Here is a 20562-nt window from a genome sequence, read left to right as displayed (position 1 = left end):
CTTAAGCTAAAGTTGAAGAACTAGCTTACAAGCAACAATGAATGATAGTTAAAGTCAGTAAACCAACAGCAAAGCATGGCTTAATTTCAATAGCAAGTCATAGTTAAAGCACTGGGCTGGGTTTAAACATAACATGAAACCATGGCTTATTAAAACCATGGTTTTAATATTGTGTGCAAACTATTTATTAAATTTATATACCACCTTTTATCTGAAGATCACAGGATGGTTCACAACATAAAAATACAAAATGAGAACACAAAATCCATAACAAAACAACCAACCAAACTAATAACCCCACCTCCAGAAAACATATGAAACGCCATAGATTGTTTAATCAGTTAAAGGCCTGGTTATAGAGAAATGTTTTTGCCTGGGGCCTAAAAATATGTAATGAAGGTGCCAGGCGAGCCACCCTGGGAAGGGCATTCTACAAATGTGGAGCCACTGCAGAAAAGCCCTGCTTTTGTGTTACCACCGATTGGACCTCTTGTGGAGGGGCTCATGAAGAAGGGCCTTAGATTATGGTTGCAGGGTCCAAGTTGGTTCATATGGGAAGATACAGTCTTAGGTATTGTGATCCTGAGCCATTTTAGGCATTACAGATCAAAACCAGCACTGAATTGGGTCCAGAAACTAATTGGCAGCCAGTGCATTCGGTCCAGGATAGGTGTTATATGCTTAAACTGTCTTGGCCTGGTGAGCAACCTGACTCCCGAATTCTGCACCTGCTGTAGTTTCCAGTCTCTTCAGAGGCAGCCCCGCATATGTTGCAGCAATATAACCTAAAGATTACCAGAACATGGACAACAGTAGTTAGGCTATTCCTGTCCAGATAGGAGTACAGGTAGGCTATTAGCAGGAGCTGATGGAAATCACAACCAAGGATCCAGGATCAGTGTTAGAAACTGGTATAGGAGTGCTAGGAGCCATGTGGCTCCTGGGACCTAGGTTGGGGCACCAAAACAAAATGTCCAGGGACAGCCCCACAGCCAAAAGATAGAAAAATAAAATTTGCTGCCAGGTGAATCAGGTGGTCCGCAGGGTAGCGTGGCAGCTACCCTGCAGACCACCTGATTCACATTTGTCAATGTATTGTACGTTTGTCAATGTTTTACTGACATTCATCAGGTTACGATGGAAGTTTTTACTACAGTTACGAATATATGGATTCTGACCATTACGTATCTTTTCAGAATCTTCTTCTTTTTGCTTTGGTTTGAATTATGGGAAGATACATTTCTCTAATTAGAAAGGAAAGCGATTGATTTTAACAGGTTGCTCTCAGTGAACATAGGACCTATTATGAGCAGAATCGTAGTAAATATATGCTATAAAGGTCCAGCACATCTGGAACTCTCATTGATTTACAAAAGGAGTAAATTATTGTTCTTTTTTCCTGCACATAAATTTACTATTAATAAGGATATTTCAAAAATAGGGTTACTAACAAGGCATCTGTCAGGACTTGTTCAGGAAAAAAGTATTCAGAATAGTAAGATATATTGCATTTGCATTTATAGCCATCTTAGTTTATTTTTCCAATGACACAGTGCCAAATCAACGAAAAATAATGTTTCTGTTATCAGCATCAGTTTTTATAGCTTCTTTTTCTTGTGTGGATTTCTATTCTCTCCACAAAAGGACAAAGCAGCTGCTTTTCTATGTTCTTGATGCTACACATTGTCAGCATGGGCAGTGGCAGACTCAAATTTGAAACTTGGCTTCATTCAGATATATAAAGATCTTGCTTCCAACCACTCCATCTGTGCACACAAGTGACCTGTGCCACTACAGCTGGAGAGGAGGCATTATTTTTAACCCCTGCTCTGCTTGCTGATTTATTTTAACTAAAACAATTTTATCATGCCTTTCCTCAAAAAACTTCAAGGTGGCTTACGCTCAAAACAATACAATTCCCACTTCAGTGGGCAAAAGTGACCATTTTTAAAGCAATAAAACAAGCATTACAGTAATTCAACTTGAACTCAGTGGCTGCATTTACACATAACACTAAGCCATGGTTTGCTTTAAAACCAGTCCTTTTAATGGCAGTACACACTGGTATACAGCACCAGCACCTCCCCCCCCCCCAAATAAGAGCCTGGGAGGCTTCTGCCCAAGCTTAGGGAGGGAGGCGTGATGCTCTGGCAGGGTCCAAGAGCCCTTCCTTGCATGGTAAGTACCAGCACCCTTTTTCTAGAGGAAAAAAAAGCACTTCTTTAACCTCGGTGTGTACAAGAAACCATGAGTCATCTCACAAATGAACGAACCTAGAAAGCTGCCTTCTACATTGCCAGCCTGCTGGGTCCATATTGTCTGGCATAGCAGCAGTTCTCCAGGGCTTCGAACAGAAACCTTTCCCAGGCCTACATGGAGATGCCAGAGCTTGAAGCAAAGTGTAGGAGAATTTCCTCGTTTTATTTCATCTCTGAATCCATTTTTTTGCAGTTAGAGCTGAAAATCTGTGTATGAGCTTGACTAAGCCTTTTCTAATAGAACAAACAGGCTGTTTTAAGTATGTGCAAGCCTCTGTTCTCTTGCACTTCCTAGAAAAACTGAAAGGAATTGAACATAAGAAGATAAGTTATGACGATGGAGAACAATACACTAGGAGATTGGCCAAGCATCATAATTACACTAACTCTTAGGTTAAGAAGAGAACAAAAATATGAACATAGAGAACTGAAAGCAGACACTGCAGACCACTAATACACAGAGCAATTCGAAGACAATGTAAACAGACATTGATCTCTGAATAGTTTACTATGATGACAGTGTTGTAATTGCTGTAACTGTCTGATTGGTCAGGTGGTAATCACCTATGTAGTTGGATGTGTATAAAAGATGATGCCTGAAAGTATTAAAGTGCAGCCTCCCTCTGATTTTTTTTAAGGAGGCTGACTCTGTGTACATTTGTATTATTAAAGGCCTAATTCTTCTCTTAAAGCCTGTGTTTATTGATATTCCCTTGGGAAACCTCGGGTAGGATGAATAGTTTACAAATTTCTCCAACAAAAGCAGATGCTCTACTATTGAATTATGACCCTTTTGCCATGCCTTCACTAAGAAAGGCACACATGTGCTTTCAGATCACCAACAGAAGCTCTGTTGGTACAGCTTGGTGAGCATCTGGGTGGAATAATCAAGGAAACCATGGTTAAGCAGGAATGTTGGGTTCAGATATAATACCAAACCATATTTAAAACAAGACATCATTTGTAATAATAAAAAAAAAGCCTTTGTATTGTTGATTTTGTCAGAAAAACCATGGATAGTCTGCTGACTGCAAACCAGGCCAGTGTTATGGATCCTAAATTGCTCCTCCATTTGTATCAAGAGCAGGGAGCTCCACTATCTCCTACTCCATCTGCAAGCCCCTGCCCCTGCAACATATTGCACTACAGTGGTACCTTGGTTTAAGAACAGTCCTGTTTAAGAACAATTCGGTTTACGAACTCCACAAAACCGGAAATAGTGTCCCGGTTTGAGAACTTTACCTCAGTCTAAGAACGGAATCCAAATGGTGGAAGGGCACAGGCGGCAGGAAGCCTCGTTAGGGAAAGTGCGCCTCGGTTTAAGAACGGTTTCAGTTTAAGAATGGACTTCCGGAACGGATTAAGTTCGTAAACCAAGGTACCACTGTACACTCCAAAGGGTCCCTTAACTCAGAAAAGCAAGTCTATACAGAGTCAGGAGGTCTTTTAAAGAACATACAAAGCCCTGAACAACTCAGGACCGGCTTAACAAGACTTTCCACATGGCTCAATAGTTTATTGGCAGGCAGTGCAGTTTCTTCAGCATAGGAAGCCGCTGAAATCTTGCTTCAGCATATGCTATCAGTTACTGTCATTTTTCACCCCTGAATCATTATTTCAGGTTTTTTCCCCTAAAAGTTTTCATGCTTCTCAACTTTCAAAGCTGAAAATTTGACTTCCCATTTCAAATGCTCATCATACTGTACCCTGAAGCATTTTTAAACAGAGGTTGGCAATGCAAACATCTTTACCATAAATGGAGCTTAAAAAGAGGAAGCAGAGCCTGCAAGAGTGAGTGTGGTAAAGGTAAAAACAAGAGCTCAATACCTGTGCAAGTCATGAAGTGTTCCAACTAATTGCAAGTTAAAGAATTTTTAAGAGCCTACACACAATTCCTAGCTCTCAACTTTTGCTTTTATCATCTTCATACACTCAGCTCTAATCATCCTTTTCAGTTCTTGTTTGTACCCAAAATAAACTAACAGAGTAGTCAACGTAATGACATCAAATGCAGTGCACATTTTTGTGGTCTCCAAAAGACAAACACAAGTGCCATGTATGAAAAGTATAAAGGAACCAGAAGATGGAAAGCGGCAAAACATAAAATATGCATTTACGCATAAATTCTTTACACAGGTGAGATAAGGCCTTTATAGTCAAACTGGGGTTGTTTTAACACATAAATTACTACATTTCACAGAAACTGCAGAAGGTTTTCTATTTCATATCAATCCCTAAAGTATAATCTTTATGAATATAAGCGAAACATGTACCCTCACATCTGTTTTATTTGCTCTAAATTCTATTCTCGGGCACTTTCAAGACAAAATCAATGCTACAGCTAATATACACTACAGAAAAGCAAATCTTCCTTTCTAACTGGTAACAATAACTTTTATTAACTTTGGAAATAAAATTAGTAACGATTCCCGAAATTGATTTTGATAATTCAAATACATACACTAAAACATCATTCTGCTGCTTGAGACTTCAGAGAAGGGTCACTCTGTTGAACGGAAGAGCAACCTCCATAAATTATTAGACCATAAAGGGAAGATTCATGAATTGTAAAGAGGTAGTTTTTATTTGAAGCATCTACCAATTCAGTGCATCTATTTGCTTCATGGAACACTGGGACATTCCCAGGGAACTTCTTTCTAAGTTCATGGTTCCACAATCTGAGGCAGAGTTCACATAAATATAAGCAGATCACATAACATAAATCTTTCATTATTTTTTAGTATGGAGTGCCTTATTACTGTACTATTCATACACATTTTCATAACAGATGTTTACAAAGGGGACCTGGAGAACTAGCTATTAAGCTAAGGCAAGAGCTAATATTTTGGCAAAAATACTTTAATTTCCATTCAACAAACACTTCCAATGAAGTGATGTGCAGACTGAAGGGAAAGTAGGCAATTATTTAGAAATCCGTTTTTCCTAAGATTGGCATATTATTGTAAAACAATATATTATTGTAATATATTGTAAATATTGTAATATATTGTAAATATATGTAAACAATATAATATTGTTTACATATTATTGTAAAACAAAACAAAGAATGTGTGAGTGATTTGTCAACATACCCTAATTTCGGCTGGCAGTTGCTCCTGCCCTTGTTTGTAGCTTTACAGAAACTTCTGTGGATTGTCCTGCCCAGAGGGTATAATTCAAAGGGGTGGGGGTGGAGTGGAGCTGCCTTTTATGTGTCTGGGAGTTAGCCATGGGTCAATAGTGACCCTGGTATGTTATACTTGTTATACCTCTGCCTAGAATACTGTCAAAGAATTTACCCAAGAACATATCCCTCTTCAGCCTTTGAGAGGGCACTCTCTTCTTGGGAGGGGAAAAACAAGCAGTCCACAAAGGCTGCAGCAGGGGGAGAGAAGGGAAGCAGGGCCATTCTACCAGCTCTGCTGATGGACCAGTCACATTTGCCTTTTCGTCAACAGACACCTAGCTCCAGACATTACATCAGGCTTCAGAAGACAGAAAATGAAAATGAAAGCTCCATTGACTTTACTATAAGACCAACTCCTTTTGGGTTCTTCTCTTTTTCCATCACAGCTCCTCAGCCTTCATACATTTAAGAACTGGTGTCTAGCATTTCTCGTTCTCCCTCCCCGTCCCTTTCTCTTTTGTGTCCTGTCTTTTCACAAATTTTAAGGCAAGAACTAGCTTGAATTTTTTTGTTCGGGAGGCCCTTTCTGACTGAAGAGCAGGCTAAAAATGTGGCAAATAAATTCATTAAATGGACAGAGGGGTGCTGGCAGCTTATAACACCCTGAAGCATTTTGTCAAAAACCTGTATAAAACGGGCTAATACAAACCATGCGGGTATGCAGTTCCATGATACCTAATCAGCAACATTGGCATGAAGTAGTAAGCGTTCTTGTAATATTAACCAACAGTCACAGTGACTGAGGTGGATACACCATAATGATGTCTGGGTGATCACTTGGTGCACATAGTTTGATGAAGTTTGGTGGTCTAGAAGTGAGTATCAACACTGGAACACTGAGGAATGAGAGAGGACTACAAAAACACCTCTCTCACACATACACATTCACATGTGGGACTGCTGCTGGCTGGATTCAGTGGCACCAACCCTTGTCAAGCTGTACTGGCCAAAATTACAAGGAAACGGCTATTTTACAGGGAAAGAGGCATTCACATATTTTGCCAACTTTATTTTCTGAATGATTTGCTGAGGCATTTCACACAAAGACAACTGAGGGGAAAGAAGTCAGCAGTACCAGTGGTGAGGCAGCAACTTCACAGCTGCCCCAACCAGACCCCTCTTTTGCGATAAAATACTATATGGCTTTCCCACTCTGGTCTCTTCAAACTTGGTATCTCTTAAACATTTTAGATTATCTGACCACTGAGGTTCTAACATGTTATTTGTCAGAGTTTACAAGCACAAATGAAATAGCCTTGTCAGTAATGATGTAATACAGCTGACTGAAGTCTCTGTTGCTCTGCAGTGACGATCCTCTGCAAGGAAAAGCTGAAAGCAGAACATAACATGCCCAGCATAGCAAATTTGCACTACCAACCACCACAAATCTGCCAGTGAAAGAGAACGCCGGGTCACAAAGCAAGCGACCTGAAAACTCAGCATTATGCAAAATCTGAACTACATGTATTCAGAAGGCATCCAAATTATTTGAAGTTTCACACCATAGTGACCTCACTGGGGTGAAATTACCTTTCTTGAATTATGCAGGCAGCTCAGAATATTGCAGTGTATTTTCGATGCTCTATGAAATGAATTAGATGCTTTAATTTAACATATTACACAGGCAAATGTCATGGGTGAAGCAGGCTTGGTTTGGTCAGGGTGAAGGGGGGCAAATGTCAATACCAGTGTGCTGAACAAACTCTGACTTAAAATATGTGTAGAAAAAACAACCAGAGTAACAAAAACCTAACCTTAGTAGCTTTCCCTGCTGAATGAAGGCAAAGCAGTAAACCTTTATTCAGTAGGACAGTTGAAGCTTCCACAGCAACATGGTGTCAAACCAAACACCAGGCTCATGTTCACTGTCCTACTGAATAAAGGTCTACTGCTTCAGGAGATTTTTACAATACACCCATTAAAAAATGTGTGTCTGACCTACCCTCAGGCTTACACCAAAAGGCTATTTCCAAGAAGGCTATTTCACTATGCAATGCAAAGCTGACCCGCAAAGCAGCATTCTCATCCAACGTGCACAGTTTACAGCTGTTTATGGTAGCAATGCTATACCCTCTGACAGGTTTATTTGTGTAACAGTTTATGTTTTCATTATGTTCTGTGATCTGCTACGTGGAACTTGTGTTTAAGAGGATCCTACTGTATCTAAGGTGTTTACTAAGATTTCCAACAGCTTAACTACAAAAAAGAAAAAAAAGATATGCTGCTTGAGAAGGGTTCTACCTGCAGCTATTATATTTACTCATTCATAGACACCCCAATTGTAATTTATTATGCTATTATTTACCACATTAAACTGAAAAGGTAGAGAAAAATGGGAATCAATGCTCTTTTATAATTTCTGGCTTAAATATTTTTTCTGATTTAAATAAAGTACTCCTGGCTAAATAGGCAGCTTTATAAAATATACCTCTTAGTATTTCTGAGCAGTATGTTCATTTATTATCAACGGACTGACTATACTGAAAAATATAAACAGGACTCTGGCTTGCAGAGGGGAAGGGTCACAGATCTCATAGCTCATTAGCAGAGTAAATGCTATGCAAACATAAAGGTCACAATTTTTAAAGGCTCTGTTTCTAGCATCTCCAGTTAAAGGATCTCCAGTAATTGCTATAGGAAGAATCTCATTCCAAGCCCATGAGAGCTGCTGTTAGAAAACTAGATGGGTAAGTGGCCTGACTCAGTAGAACACAGCTTAGGAGGGGCTGGGGCGAGTAAAAAGAAGCGGTGTGACTCAGTGGCAGACCACATGCTTTACACAAAAACCTCTGAGGTCCAATTCCTGACATCCCATTCCATGTAGGGCTGGAAAATACTCGTCTTTAAATCCTAAACAGCTGCTGCCAGGGAGATGCTGAAGTTGATGGAACAGTGGCCTGAGAGTGGCTTATGTTCCTAAAGGCAAGGGGAAACTGTTTCAGGGAAGGGCTAGAGCTCAGAAGCAAGGCACATGCTTTGGATGTGAAAGGTGCCATGTTCAGCCCTTGGTATCATCAGGTAAAGCTGGGGGAAAGCACTGTCTGAAATCTTGGAAAACCACTACCTGTCAGTGTAGCGGATAAGATCTTTTCAGATGTGGAACCAACCTTTAGCTCAACCAAGCATTTAGAGATGCACTTCATAACTTTACGCCTTTTGTTTTTATGACGGCTGTGTTACAGTTGTGACCCACCTTACCTTGGTCTGCCACCCAATAATGGGTCCCAACCCTCCAGCGAAGTAGCCAAACACCCCCCCCATTTGTTTCAGGCTCCCCTGAAAGAGCAGAGTGAGTATCATCAACATTAGGGAACAGGTAAAATCAGAGAACTTCTGAATGAGTAAAATATAAGGTGGCTGAGAGTTATCTGTTCATTCCAACTAGAAAAATTACCTTGCCACTGCTTGAAGTGGCAGCTTAGCTCACCTCAGCAGCTTGCCAGTATTCCCTCTGAAATTTTAGAAAGAGTGCCCAATGAGAGCAACGCATTTGTCATAATACATTGTCATTCTTGCCGCGGGGTGGGGATGGATGGCTGTCTCCATTGGCCAAGAGGTGGCAATAGTATTTTATAACAGCTTATTCTATATGTTGGCTATGCAACAAAATGATAGTGAACCCAAGAGATTGCAGCGGATAAGCCAAGACCGGCAAGAGTCACAGCTAGACTTGTTAACATTGCTTGCTACAAACAGCAAAAGGAAAAGCAGGGAGCAGATATGATGGAGCAGGGCCTTTTCTGTAGCGAGACCCTGACCATAAATCTAGACTAGCTTCATCTTTGTTTGTTTTTAAGCAGGTCATTAAAACTTTTCATTGTTGTTCCACATAGCTTTTGAATTATTTTAAAGGTAATTCATTCCATTCCATTCTGTGTTTTTTTTAAATATGGTTTTATTAAATCTGTTATGAAATCATTTTAAAGTTTCTAAGTTAAGATTTTTATATTTTAAGACACTCAGGGCTTTTTGTCTTGACAGGCAATTGATAAATAAATAAATGGTTTGTGTTGTTCAACAAAGCTTGCTTGTATCTACTGTGAGATGAAAGACGTAAAGAAAATACAGCACTATGGCCTGATTCAAGTACAATCATGCCGTGCTACATCACCTATGTGTTCAATTCATGAGAAATCAGTACTTCAAAAGACACACACTTTTATTCCCAACCACTTCTATGGCACCTAACTCCAATTCCACAATGTAAACATTAAACATTTGAGGAAGATTAAGAGTTAGTCTCTGTTAAGCCCATTCCATGCTGCAACAAAGACGGCATTTTTATCAGTTTTTTTAGCATGCAGAGCACCTGGACTAGAAGACAGACAAGAGATCTGCCTTCGATCTTAGAAGAAATATGCCACAACGTATTTCAACCTGCAACATTCATCTACTGGAATGCCAAACTGTGAGCTGAAATATTTGCCTTTGTAATCTTATTATCTATAGCAAATTCTGTTGTCTGCTTCTAATTTATGAGCAGTGATAGAAAAGGCTAAAATGCAGAAGCAACAAGTTAAATCAAAGTGGTAAAATATCTAAATGAATCATGCCTGCTACCAAAAGTCTACAAGTCACCTTCCAGTTGTTCACAAGCAGTTTACTGTGCAGCCTATGGGTGGGTTCACCAAATTGTCCCTGTATGAAGAACTCTATTGCTGAGAACACACTGGGAATTTTATAATTGCATGGGGAAAGTTTTCCACCATCTTTCCCCCTTGATTTCACTATTCAGCACAGAATTCTTGACTAAGAATACATCTATAAATAGTTAATATTACATACATTTACAGCAATTTATGGGTTCACCATAGGAATCTGCTTGGCCTTTATAAGAAAAATAATACTGGATTAGATGAGCTTATTGTCCGATCCAGCAGGGCTTTTCTTACATTCCTCTATTATGTCTTTCTGTTTAATCAGTCCAATGTTTCTCGGTGACATAATTATTTATTCCCCCTCAGAATCTGCATTTCCAGATCTTCAGTGTAGTTTTTGACATCTTCACTTCCAGAACCCTAGAAAATTACCTACCTATCCACCTCATGCTCCTACCACTGCACACTACATCACAACATTGTACTCAGTAAAGTGGTTATCCACAATGATCACAAACTCTTTACATCATGGTTTCATGGAACAAGGACTTCCCAAATCTGGGCTGGATTCATTTGTCAAGCATAAAAATTACCAGTATGTTATCACCTTGAGAATGCTGTTGAAATCAGTAGAAACAGTAAACGGAAACTATGCCAAAACTTCCTTTGCAAGTCCTCCACAGACATCATTACAAACTCCAAGGTGAGAAGGGATTACAAACTAGAATGAAGCTAGGTAAAGAAATAAAGGGATTTAAATGAATAACTCTCCCTACTAACTTGCAAATTAAAAGCTACCTAAGGAAATAATGCTTAAGAGATAAATTTCCAGAAGTAGCGATGACACAACATAATTCTCACAGATAGCATTAAATCTGTCCAAATGGGTAATAGGAGATTTTAAAAAAAGCAGCACAGACCAGTTCACCTCAACAGTTCAGGGTAGATACTACAGTTTTAAATTGTTATTTAATATGCACATTTAGCAGATTAATAAATAATGCTAATAAGAGACTATTGGGATTTTAATGCTGCTATTTGCTAAATGGTTTGTTTTACTTGATTATTTTAATTTAACTTTTATTTCTTATCTTTTTCTATTTAAGGATGCTACAAACTATCCTCGGCAACTTAATGAAATAAAACCACATTTCCAACTGGCCCAGCTACAGAATACCAGTCCAAATATGGCATTCCTGGAATATTTTCAAGATATACTTGGAAAGAAACTTCTTATTATTTTGCTTAATGAGGTCAATATCCAGCTATAGGAAGATAGCCCTCCAAAGCATTCTCCCAGTTTGGAATTATTTCCCTAACATCTCCCTCTTATACTCTGAAGCAGCAGGACAATCATCCATCAGAGACACACAACTCAGCTCACACTGGGCCACTTTGATGTCCATAGTGCATCACTACATCAACAGCATTTTTACTATAATTTTAACTCAATGTTTTCATTTTCTCTGCATGTGCCATTGTATGCTCGCTCTTCTCTCCTTGAACAGTCAAAGATCTCCTCAAATGCTGCAATCCCACATTTTTCACTCAAATCTCTTGAGTGTCCCATCCATTCTCACCTTTTCCTTCCTTCAGACTCCCTTTGCTGTTTCAGCTGCCCATCCCCCTCCACCCCAATCTCTCTTTCTTCTAAATGAGCTCAGTAACAGTAGCCCACAAGTCTTTGGTTTTTTCCCCCAGCAATTCGCTAAGTGAGGAAGTCTCAGGTGCAAGCAATCACAGTTTGCAACAGGCTGGGAAAACTGGTACCAACACCACAACATATTTTTAAATCTAGGAAGAGAAGGAGCAGGGCCACCAAGAGGGATGTTCAGGGGCTACTCATGTATTGGGCCCCATGCTAGCGGCAGTCTCAGCCTCTTTGCCTTCACTTTTTTTAAAAAAGGTAAGCCAATTGGTCATTTCTAAAGAAAGGTATGAAACAAAATATGGAGACCAGGGTGGATAAAAATCAATGATTTTTTTAATTAAAAAAATCAGATTTTTAAATTTAAATCAGTTTTTTTTTTTAATTTAAATTGGATTTTTAATATAAAATGCTTCTGGATGAGAAATCTTTCTAAAAATAGACTTCTATTTAAGTTACATTATAGTCCAAAGGCTATTCATCAGGAAATAAGGATTTGTTTTAAGTTTTTCATGTGCGCTAAAACTCAGTCTAAGTTTTTTTGTTTAAAATGTTTAACCACATCAGTTAACAAACATGGATACATATGCTATAATGTTATTGCTTTGGTTAAATAAATAGTTTAAGTGGTTGTTAGGGAAATTATTATTTTTCTCCTTCCAATAAAGTACAGCAGAAAAGTTGTCCAAATATAAACAGCTAACTTATTAAACCTCACAATAATTTCATAATTATCTGTCTATGTATTTCTAATAGTATAAACAAATCAGTCATTTTTTATATAAATGACTAAAAACTACTCTGAAAAATTATTATTCCAAAAATGAAGCCTTCCTCTGGTTGTACATATTAAGATTATACCAGCAGGAATGAGACTTTCTGTAAAAAAAAAAAAAAAAAAAAGATTTAAAGCAAGTCTAACTGACTAGTGATTTAAATCAAGCCTTACTGACTAGTGGTTTAAATCGTGGTTTAAATCGTGACTGAAATCGTGATTGAAATCAAATCCACCCTGATGGAGACAACTGGTAAGGTTTTGGCACTTGCAGGCAGCACAATTGATAAGGGTGCTTTATCACTGTTGCTAAGCAGAGGAAGGAATGTTGACAACCCCAGCTGGGACTCAGGAGGGGGCCCTTGCAGAGCAGCAGAAAAGGTTGGGGAAGCTGGATGGAGAAGGATACTGGGACATGTTTATTTAAACATTTTTCTCACATACACATTATTTCATTCACTCCCTAAGGGAGCTGCCTTTATAGAATAAAGCACAGTTGGCTGACTTTGGTATGCTTTACTCAGAGGTAAAATAAATTGGGTTGCCTTTCTACTGAGGAAAAAATGGCAACATGGCAGTCCCCCTGCCCTGATTTTCCATATCCCCCCACAAAACCACTACTGGTCTGCTTGTCCTCACTATGCTGTTATTTATTAATAAACACTAACCATAAAACAAAAAGATAACATACAAAATGAATCAGCAGATACAACCATAAAAAACTAAGCACCTTGTAGCTGCATCAAGTTTAAATTCCTGTAGACTGTACCCTAACACAAGGGTATATTTTTCGTTTATCAAGATTAGCAAAATGTTCTGTGTGTATACATTTTGCTGAGAGCTGTGAGACAGCACACATTTGTTGCTTATTGTTCTAGATTTGTCTTGTGACTTTTCTCCCAGGAATTCAAAGCTGTGTACATTGTGCTCTTCTTCCCACTTTTATCTCCACAACTCTATTTACTGGATGCTTTTACTGGAAATAGGAGGAGCGAATTTCTGACAACACTGCTTTCCTACTGCAGTATCTTGAAGACTTTCTTGGGGTGTTTGGGAAATCCTCTGGAATAGCATGATAGGTGGCGAAAATCTATTCCTTTCCATCCTTAACTGAGAACATCCATTGGCTCTCCACCCCTTTTTTATTCACAGAAGTGACACTTTAGATGCAGAACACTACATTTTATGAGGATCCTCTAAGTCAGCCTTTCTCAACTTTGGCTCCCCAGATGTTGTTAGGCTACCACTCCCATCATCCCTGACCACTGGTCTGCTAGCTAGGGATGACGGGAGTTGTAGTCCTACAATATCCGGGGCCCAAGGTTGAGAAAGACTGCTCTGGATATGCAGAAAAAACTAGTAACAATAAAATGCAAAACATTATTCTCTTGTATTTCTACAGTTAAGGTAGAGATGCATTCTACCTAAGGGGACCGGGGACTGATCTTGATATAAGTAAATGTTAAATGCAATTATTGGGGGAGTCCATTATTGTTAGTACTAAAAATACTAATTTAATTAATGGCATTGACTTCAAAATGTTACATTGGACAATCTACATACTTCAATTGTGAATGTTGGTTTGTTTAAACTTGACAGAAGCGGACAAGATCAACTCTATCTCCTCGGAACATTTTACAATTTTCAATAGGATACGAATTACATTACAAACAAAATGCATGAACAATCCTTGCCTTCCAAATCCATTTTTACACATTCACAATTTGCCAGATAATTTTTTCATCAACTGCAATTTTTTTTTGCTTGCTCTTTTTTTTCAAAATGCCTCATTTGAAAGGTTGCACAAACCCTTTATTTGCCATTTTTGAAAAGTCAACTGAAATGATAGATTTGCAATTAACAACAAAAAAAATGCAGTTGTATCCGCTCTGTATACACAATATGATGCACACTTATACCCACCTGACTGCAGCAAACCTCCTCACAGCTCCTTTGCAAGCTGAAGTTGTAGGTCCTTTTCACACTGATCAAACCCATTCAGGTGGTACCCTACAGAACACAAAAATGGATAATCATAATCTCAGTAAACACTGAAAAGCTTCCCTAAAATCACAATATATGCTTTCAAGTCCACAGGATGATACTAAGAATGTCTGCTTCAGTCCCCTATGCATAATTGGTGCATGTCTGCCAAACAAACTGTAATGAGAGTGTTCTTTATGGCTAAAAGATGCCACATTCTTTCTCAGATGCCTCCAAAATGCTAGGATTATAGGTGGGGAGAGAATTAGAGAAGCACAACTTGGAAACTAGCCTAACTAATTTGTGCCAACAGGGCTCATTTGAGCAAACACTACTGGAATTGAAAGCAGCTTCGGGGCAATGATTTCTTTTTCCTGGAGTCCATTGGGTTTGCCTAGGACACAGAATGATGACTTAAGTGCTACAATAGATACAATCTCAAACGTCCCAAACCTGAAAGACCTGCAGTTCTGTTTTATTATTATACTTATATCCATTTCTCCCTCTCAATGGCAGTGCGGGGCAGGTAACAATACGGCACAACAATAAGAAACAACAACATTAACAAAATAGCAGTGTCAGCAAGGAGCTTGATTACATTCCTTGGTAACAAAAAGGTCTTCACCTGTGCAAAAATGAGGACAATGTGGAGGAAACCTGCTGCCCATCAGAAGATTTGAACTACAATTCAAATCAGAAGCAGCCAACACAATAGTAGTCCAAAACATCTGGAGCGCACGAGGTTCACAGAATCATAGATTTGGAAGGGACCCCAAAGTTGGCAAAAACTGTTTTATTATAAATTATGGTTCAGTGTGAAGAAGTGATGTGCTGGTGCACGCTGCTCAGAAGTTCCTGAACCACTCCTCCCCCCTGCTACTGCCACACCACAAAGAGAAGAAACCAGAGGCTGGCTTCATGTTATGTGCAAACCAGGGCTCATTATTTGTTTCCCTCAAACAAACTAAGAGAGGTAGGAGCAACTCAGGACTTTTCTGGCAATGTGTACCAGCATGTTGCTCCTTCACAATAAAGTAAAATATAGTTCAATGTTGCACGGAAATCAATATATTGTACCTCACAGGTAATGCAACCTTGTCTTCTACCTATATTCAAAATAGACAGGATTTGCAGAACAGTAACACACCCATTTAATTTATTACACAGATTTAATCAGGAATACAATGGTGCATACTAACTTCTCAGTCCTGAAAACACAACCTCAAAACCAAGTATTTCCTGACATTATCCATTTGTTCAATTTACAGCCCCAAATTATAGAAAGCTTTCTTGCTAAGCCTTTGCATGGTTTAAACCATACCTTCACAAGTGGCAAATTAATTCTTTCAAGGTCAATTATTACCTGGATTTGTGACCCTGAATCTGTAACAACAGGAGCTCAGATCTCAATTTCTTACATTTATTGTCAATGGGGAAAATCAGACTCAAAATCAACATCAAGAATTCCTAGCAGCATTTTCAGTAGCTTTTGTTCTCATTCATTTCTGCTAGATATATTGAAAGTCCAAAGGTCTTGTATTTTCAGGGGCCCGACTAATTAAAGCACAAACATTTGATGGCATGAAGGTAAAAGTTAAGAAAGGTCAACATTTCTTTCCTTCTGCAACAGGATGCAGCCTCCCACTAAACTCTGGGAATGATCATGCACTTTTAACTGACATTTGAGAATCACCTGGTGGCTAATGGTAAAATGCTAGTTTATGAGCTGAAGACAATGTTATCTATTGGAGGGCAATGTTTCCCTTAGGCAGAAACACTGACATGCCAAGGCATTCTTTAGGCCTCTCCAGGTTTCCCAAAACAAGAACATTCCGAAAGCTGTTAAAATGCACAGAAGCCAATTTTTACAAACAATAATCATACAACAGTCAAATTAAGCAGAAAATCAGGACACGATTGTAAAGCATGAGAAGTGCTCCTCACCTTCTCAACTCAGTGGGTGATCTCATTTACTGAGAAAGATTCCAACATTTGATAGTTTAAAAGCAAGAATAAGCAAAAGCACTTGTAAAATTCCTACACCTTTGTTTCCTCACAAAGAAATGGGAATGTCAGCCTAGGCAGCATAACATTTAGTCTGGCATACAGACTTTAAAATAACTTTATTAAGATCTGGGCAGGTGGGGAGGATATATTTTGAATTTTTGTATCTTTTTTTTTAAAAAAGGAGCATGTATTGTATTGTATAAGCATCCTGAATGTCTACAGAGAACCCAAAATATTAAATATACCCTTTACTAACAAGCTATAATTTTATCTAAGTAGTGCAAATTTCAACATCAGTTTAACAGAACATTATTTAGCATAATCTACGTGTTAAACCAAAATAAAAAGAAGAGGAAAGGCTTACTATTCAACTCAGTAGGCCCACACTGATTGGTTCTGTTTTGCCTATTATGCCCAACAAAAATGAACAGATCAAATAATATGCATGGAGTCATATCCCTGAAGACTTAGATTAGAGCTTGATCATAAAATAGGAAAGGGCATCTTTTAATAAATAGTTAAATAAATAAATAAATAAATAAATAGTGCTGACCATAGGAAATGGAGGAGAATGGTGTTTCAAAGAACTTGAGGTTTCAGTTACAAGAGCTGGAAAATGCAGTTTTCATATACAGTAATTCAGATTTCAAAAGGTCAGAATATTTTGTATGACATTCCATTCAAACTCTTTGATCTATAGTTTCAGGCCAAAGAAGTTTCAGAATTCCAGTAAATATTACCAGCATAAGCCTTTACACACAGATCCCGCTATCTGAAAATTCACTTATCCGCACGTAAACAATTATCTCCAAACCCCCTATATACTCTGCAGATTGACCTATCTGAAAATCCAACTTCCTTACTTCCTTGTTTGTTTGTGCTTTGCTGGTCAGCAGCAGCCATTTTCAGGCAGAAATCAAGGAGGGGGATGTGGGAGCAAGATCTGATGAATCAGGGTGCAGGAGAGATCTAACAAATCAGGTTTCTTCATGCGTCTCTCTTTTGCTGAATAAACCACTGGGGGAAAAAACCAGTGAAAGCAGTACGACAAATCCCACATTAGAAATATTTCCATAGGAAATTGTGGACTTGTTATGCTTGCCTAACAGTTTCCACAGAACATATTGTGTTTGGCAAGCAGGACCTGTTTGAACTGTGGAAATTCACACCTGAGATGGTCAGAAGATGCAGAGGATCCTGTGGTCTATTCCCAATTCCTTAAGCCTGGGTGAGGGATCAGACATGTGAAGTCCACATCTGCTATAAGCTGCATCTTAGTTAAAGGTAAAGGGACCCCTGACCGTTAGGTCCAGACGTGGACGACTCTGGGGTTGTGGCGCTCATCTTGCTTTACCGGCCAATGGAGCCAGCGTACAGCTTCTGAGTCATGGGGCCAGCATGACTAAGCCGCTTCTGGCAAACCAGAGCAGCGCACGGAAACGCCATTTACCTTCCCGCCGGAGCGGTACCTATCTATCTACTTGCACTTTGACGTGCTTTCGAACTGCTAGGTTGGCAGGAGCTGGGACCGAGCAACGGGAGCTCACTCCAACGCGGGGATTCGAACCACCGACTTTATGAGGCTATAATTAATAATCTAATTCTTTCTTTCTTTGTCAAATTATACATTGTGGATTTGATAAAAATTAGTTCAAAGATCTTTTCACCAAAATTCAATAAACACAAACACTGGATTGTAAGCAATTAGCCTTCAGAATTTCACTATTTCATTGTATGACTGGTGTGTTTCAAGTGAGAGATCTTTGTGGAGTACAAAGCCATAGAGCGTAACATTAGTACAAGTCATTTACACATGCATGTATGCAATTAAAATAAAGTATTATACTGCCCTAAACCAGAGGTTTTCAACCTTTTTGAGACCATGGCTCCCTTGATCAACTACATTCTTTCTGCGGCACCCCTCCTGCGGCATCAGGAGCCCAGTTATGTCACCCCTTGCCTGCGGTGCTGGCAGCCTCTCACCCTTTTTTGAACATCCTCCCTTGTGGAGTGTTCCCTCAGTCTCCTCTCTCTCCTTGGGAGTCCTCTGGGCAGCCGCTGCTGCTGCCCCTAATTTCTGAGCTGCCCCCCTGCCCCCAAAGAAAGATGCCTCCTCACACTCCTCCCAGGGGCCTGGGATTTGTCTGTCTCTTCCCAACAGTAAGGGCTAGCGGACTGACTGGCTGGGCTCCCTTGCCTGCCTGCTTGCTTACTCCTTGCCCCCTGACCAGCCCCAGAGGCGCCATTTGCCTGTGAAGGTTGTAGCCAGGGCTGGTGCAACCAACAGCCACACAAGCCTTTGGGAGGTAGAGATGCAAGAGGGCATCAGAGAAGGGAGGGCAGGAAAGAGGGACAGAGGCCACTGTTGCCCACAGCACCCCTGACCGTCATTCAAGAAACCCCAGGATGCCATGGCACCCTGGTTGAAAAACACTGTCTTAAACCTAAAAGGCAAAATTGCAAAGGCAACAGAGATGCTGTCCTTGAAATAAGCCATTTTCTCCACACTAGCCATTTTACCCAAAGGTATGAACTTGAGGGAGGCACTGTGGTCTAAACCACTGAGCCTACGACTTGCTGATCAGAAGGTCGGCGGTTCGAATCCCCGCGACGGGGTGAGCTCCTGTTGCTCGGTCCCATCTCCTGCCAACCTAGCAGTTCAAAAGCACGTCAAAGTGCAAGTAGATAAATAGGTACCGCTCTGGTGGAAAGGTAAACGGTGTTTCTGTGCACTGCTCTGCTTTCGCCAGAAGTGGCTTAGTCATGCTGGCCACATGACCCGGAAAAACTGTGGACAAACACCAGCTCCCTCAGCCAGTAAAGCAACATGAGTGCCGCAACCCCAGAGTCGTTCGCGACTAGGCTTAACTGTCAGGGGTCCTTTACCTTTTTATGAACAACTTGAGATATTTCTGCATGTTTTACTTTACTAAGTAGTTCTGGTTATAACCACTATTTAATTACACCCTAGGTTAAGACAACTTTCTGTTTGAAAAACAGTGCAGATTGTGAGCTCTAAAGGGAATGTATTTGTTCCCTACTGTTCAAGACATCTATTCCTAATTGACAGCTCCAGCAAAAAGTAACATAGCATGAAAATCCGTAGGAAAAACAATAAGATGCAAAGAACTCTGTGAAGCTAACCAGCAGCTTGAAATCAATAACAACTTCATAATTTGACAAAGGAGATTAAATGATGCTGTGCAAATTACTATCAGCATTCCTCTAGCAAATTCAATGAGGTGATAAAGGCAGGATATTATGCTGACAGATGCCAAATGCTTTACATTAAAATACTGGCACACGGAATGTGGTCTTCAATTCTTGTTATAATAAGCATATTCTACTAGAAGACTAAAAATTTGGCCCTCAAGTGCTTTTTTACTTTAAAAAGAGGAGACAAGAAAAGATAAACTAGTAGTAGTAGCAAAGGAAACCTAAGATCATACATTAAGTAGCAAACGAAACATTAAACATGTGTCAGCTTTGTCCCTTTAATTTTATCCTTTTGGGATTGTTTTTTAGAACCAACACACTTCTCTTTAACTTATTTTATTCAAACCTCTAAGAACTACAAACAGGAAACTTGTGAAGATTAATTAATGAGGCAAGCTGAATTGGAAAAGGGACATGAAACAAGTTGCTGATGCAAACCTAACTGGATAACAGAAATCCAGAGGAATAAAAAAGCAAACAGTACCCAATAAAAATAACAATCACTAAAAAATATATGTACAATGAATAATCAATAAAGATCAGAGTATTTTCAAGGTTTCTATTTAGAATTTTCAAAGCGCAACACAAATTATTTATTTATTAACTGATCAATAACCATACATTCTAAATATGGGTAAGTGTTCAGAATTAAAGGATTTTTAAATACAGGTGTTTTTACTTTTTATTGCAGGGTTTCATTGATGGAAAAATGAGTTTCTTTCATTTATTGTGAATGGATTATTTCAGTAAGAGTAGAAAAGTTTTCTGTCACCAGTGGAACTTCAGAGATTTGTGTGGGCATCTCATGGGCAAGGTATTGTTAATTATTAGCAAATTTGTCATAAATTTTAAATTACTAACAAATTTGTCATTAATTTTTGTAAACTGTT

At 39.2% G+C, this 20562-nt stretch overlaps 1 protein-coding gene across 12 annotated transcripts in view; it reads right to left on the bottom strand.

Moving 5' to 3' along the window:
- Positions 1 to 20562, bottom strand: part of PTPRF (protein tyrosine phosphatase receptor type F) — a 523498-nt gene that overhangs the window by 419150 nt on the left and 83786 nt on the right. For all 12 annotated transcript variants that reach the window (XM_081865454.1, XM_081865450.1, XM_081865456.1 and 9 more), the window contains exon 2: positions 14390 to 14476. The gene's annotated coding sequence lies outside the window, so the exon portion shown is untranslated. The remainder of the gene's footprint in view (positions 1 to 14389; positions 14477 to 20562) is intronic.

This window comes from Podarcis erhardii (assembly GCF_964252035.2).
Source record: "Podarcis erhardii genome assembly, chromosome: 6".
Lineage (NCBI taxonomy): Eukaryota > Metazoa > Chordata > Lepidosauria > Squamata > Lacertidae > Podarcis > Podarcis erhardii.
This window is presented reverse-complemented; position numbering and strand designations above follow the sequence as displayed.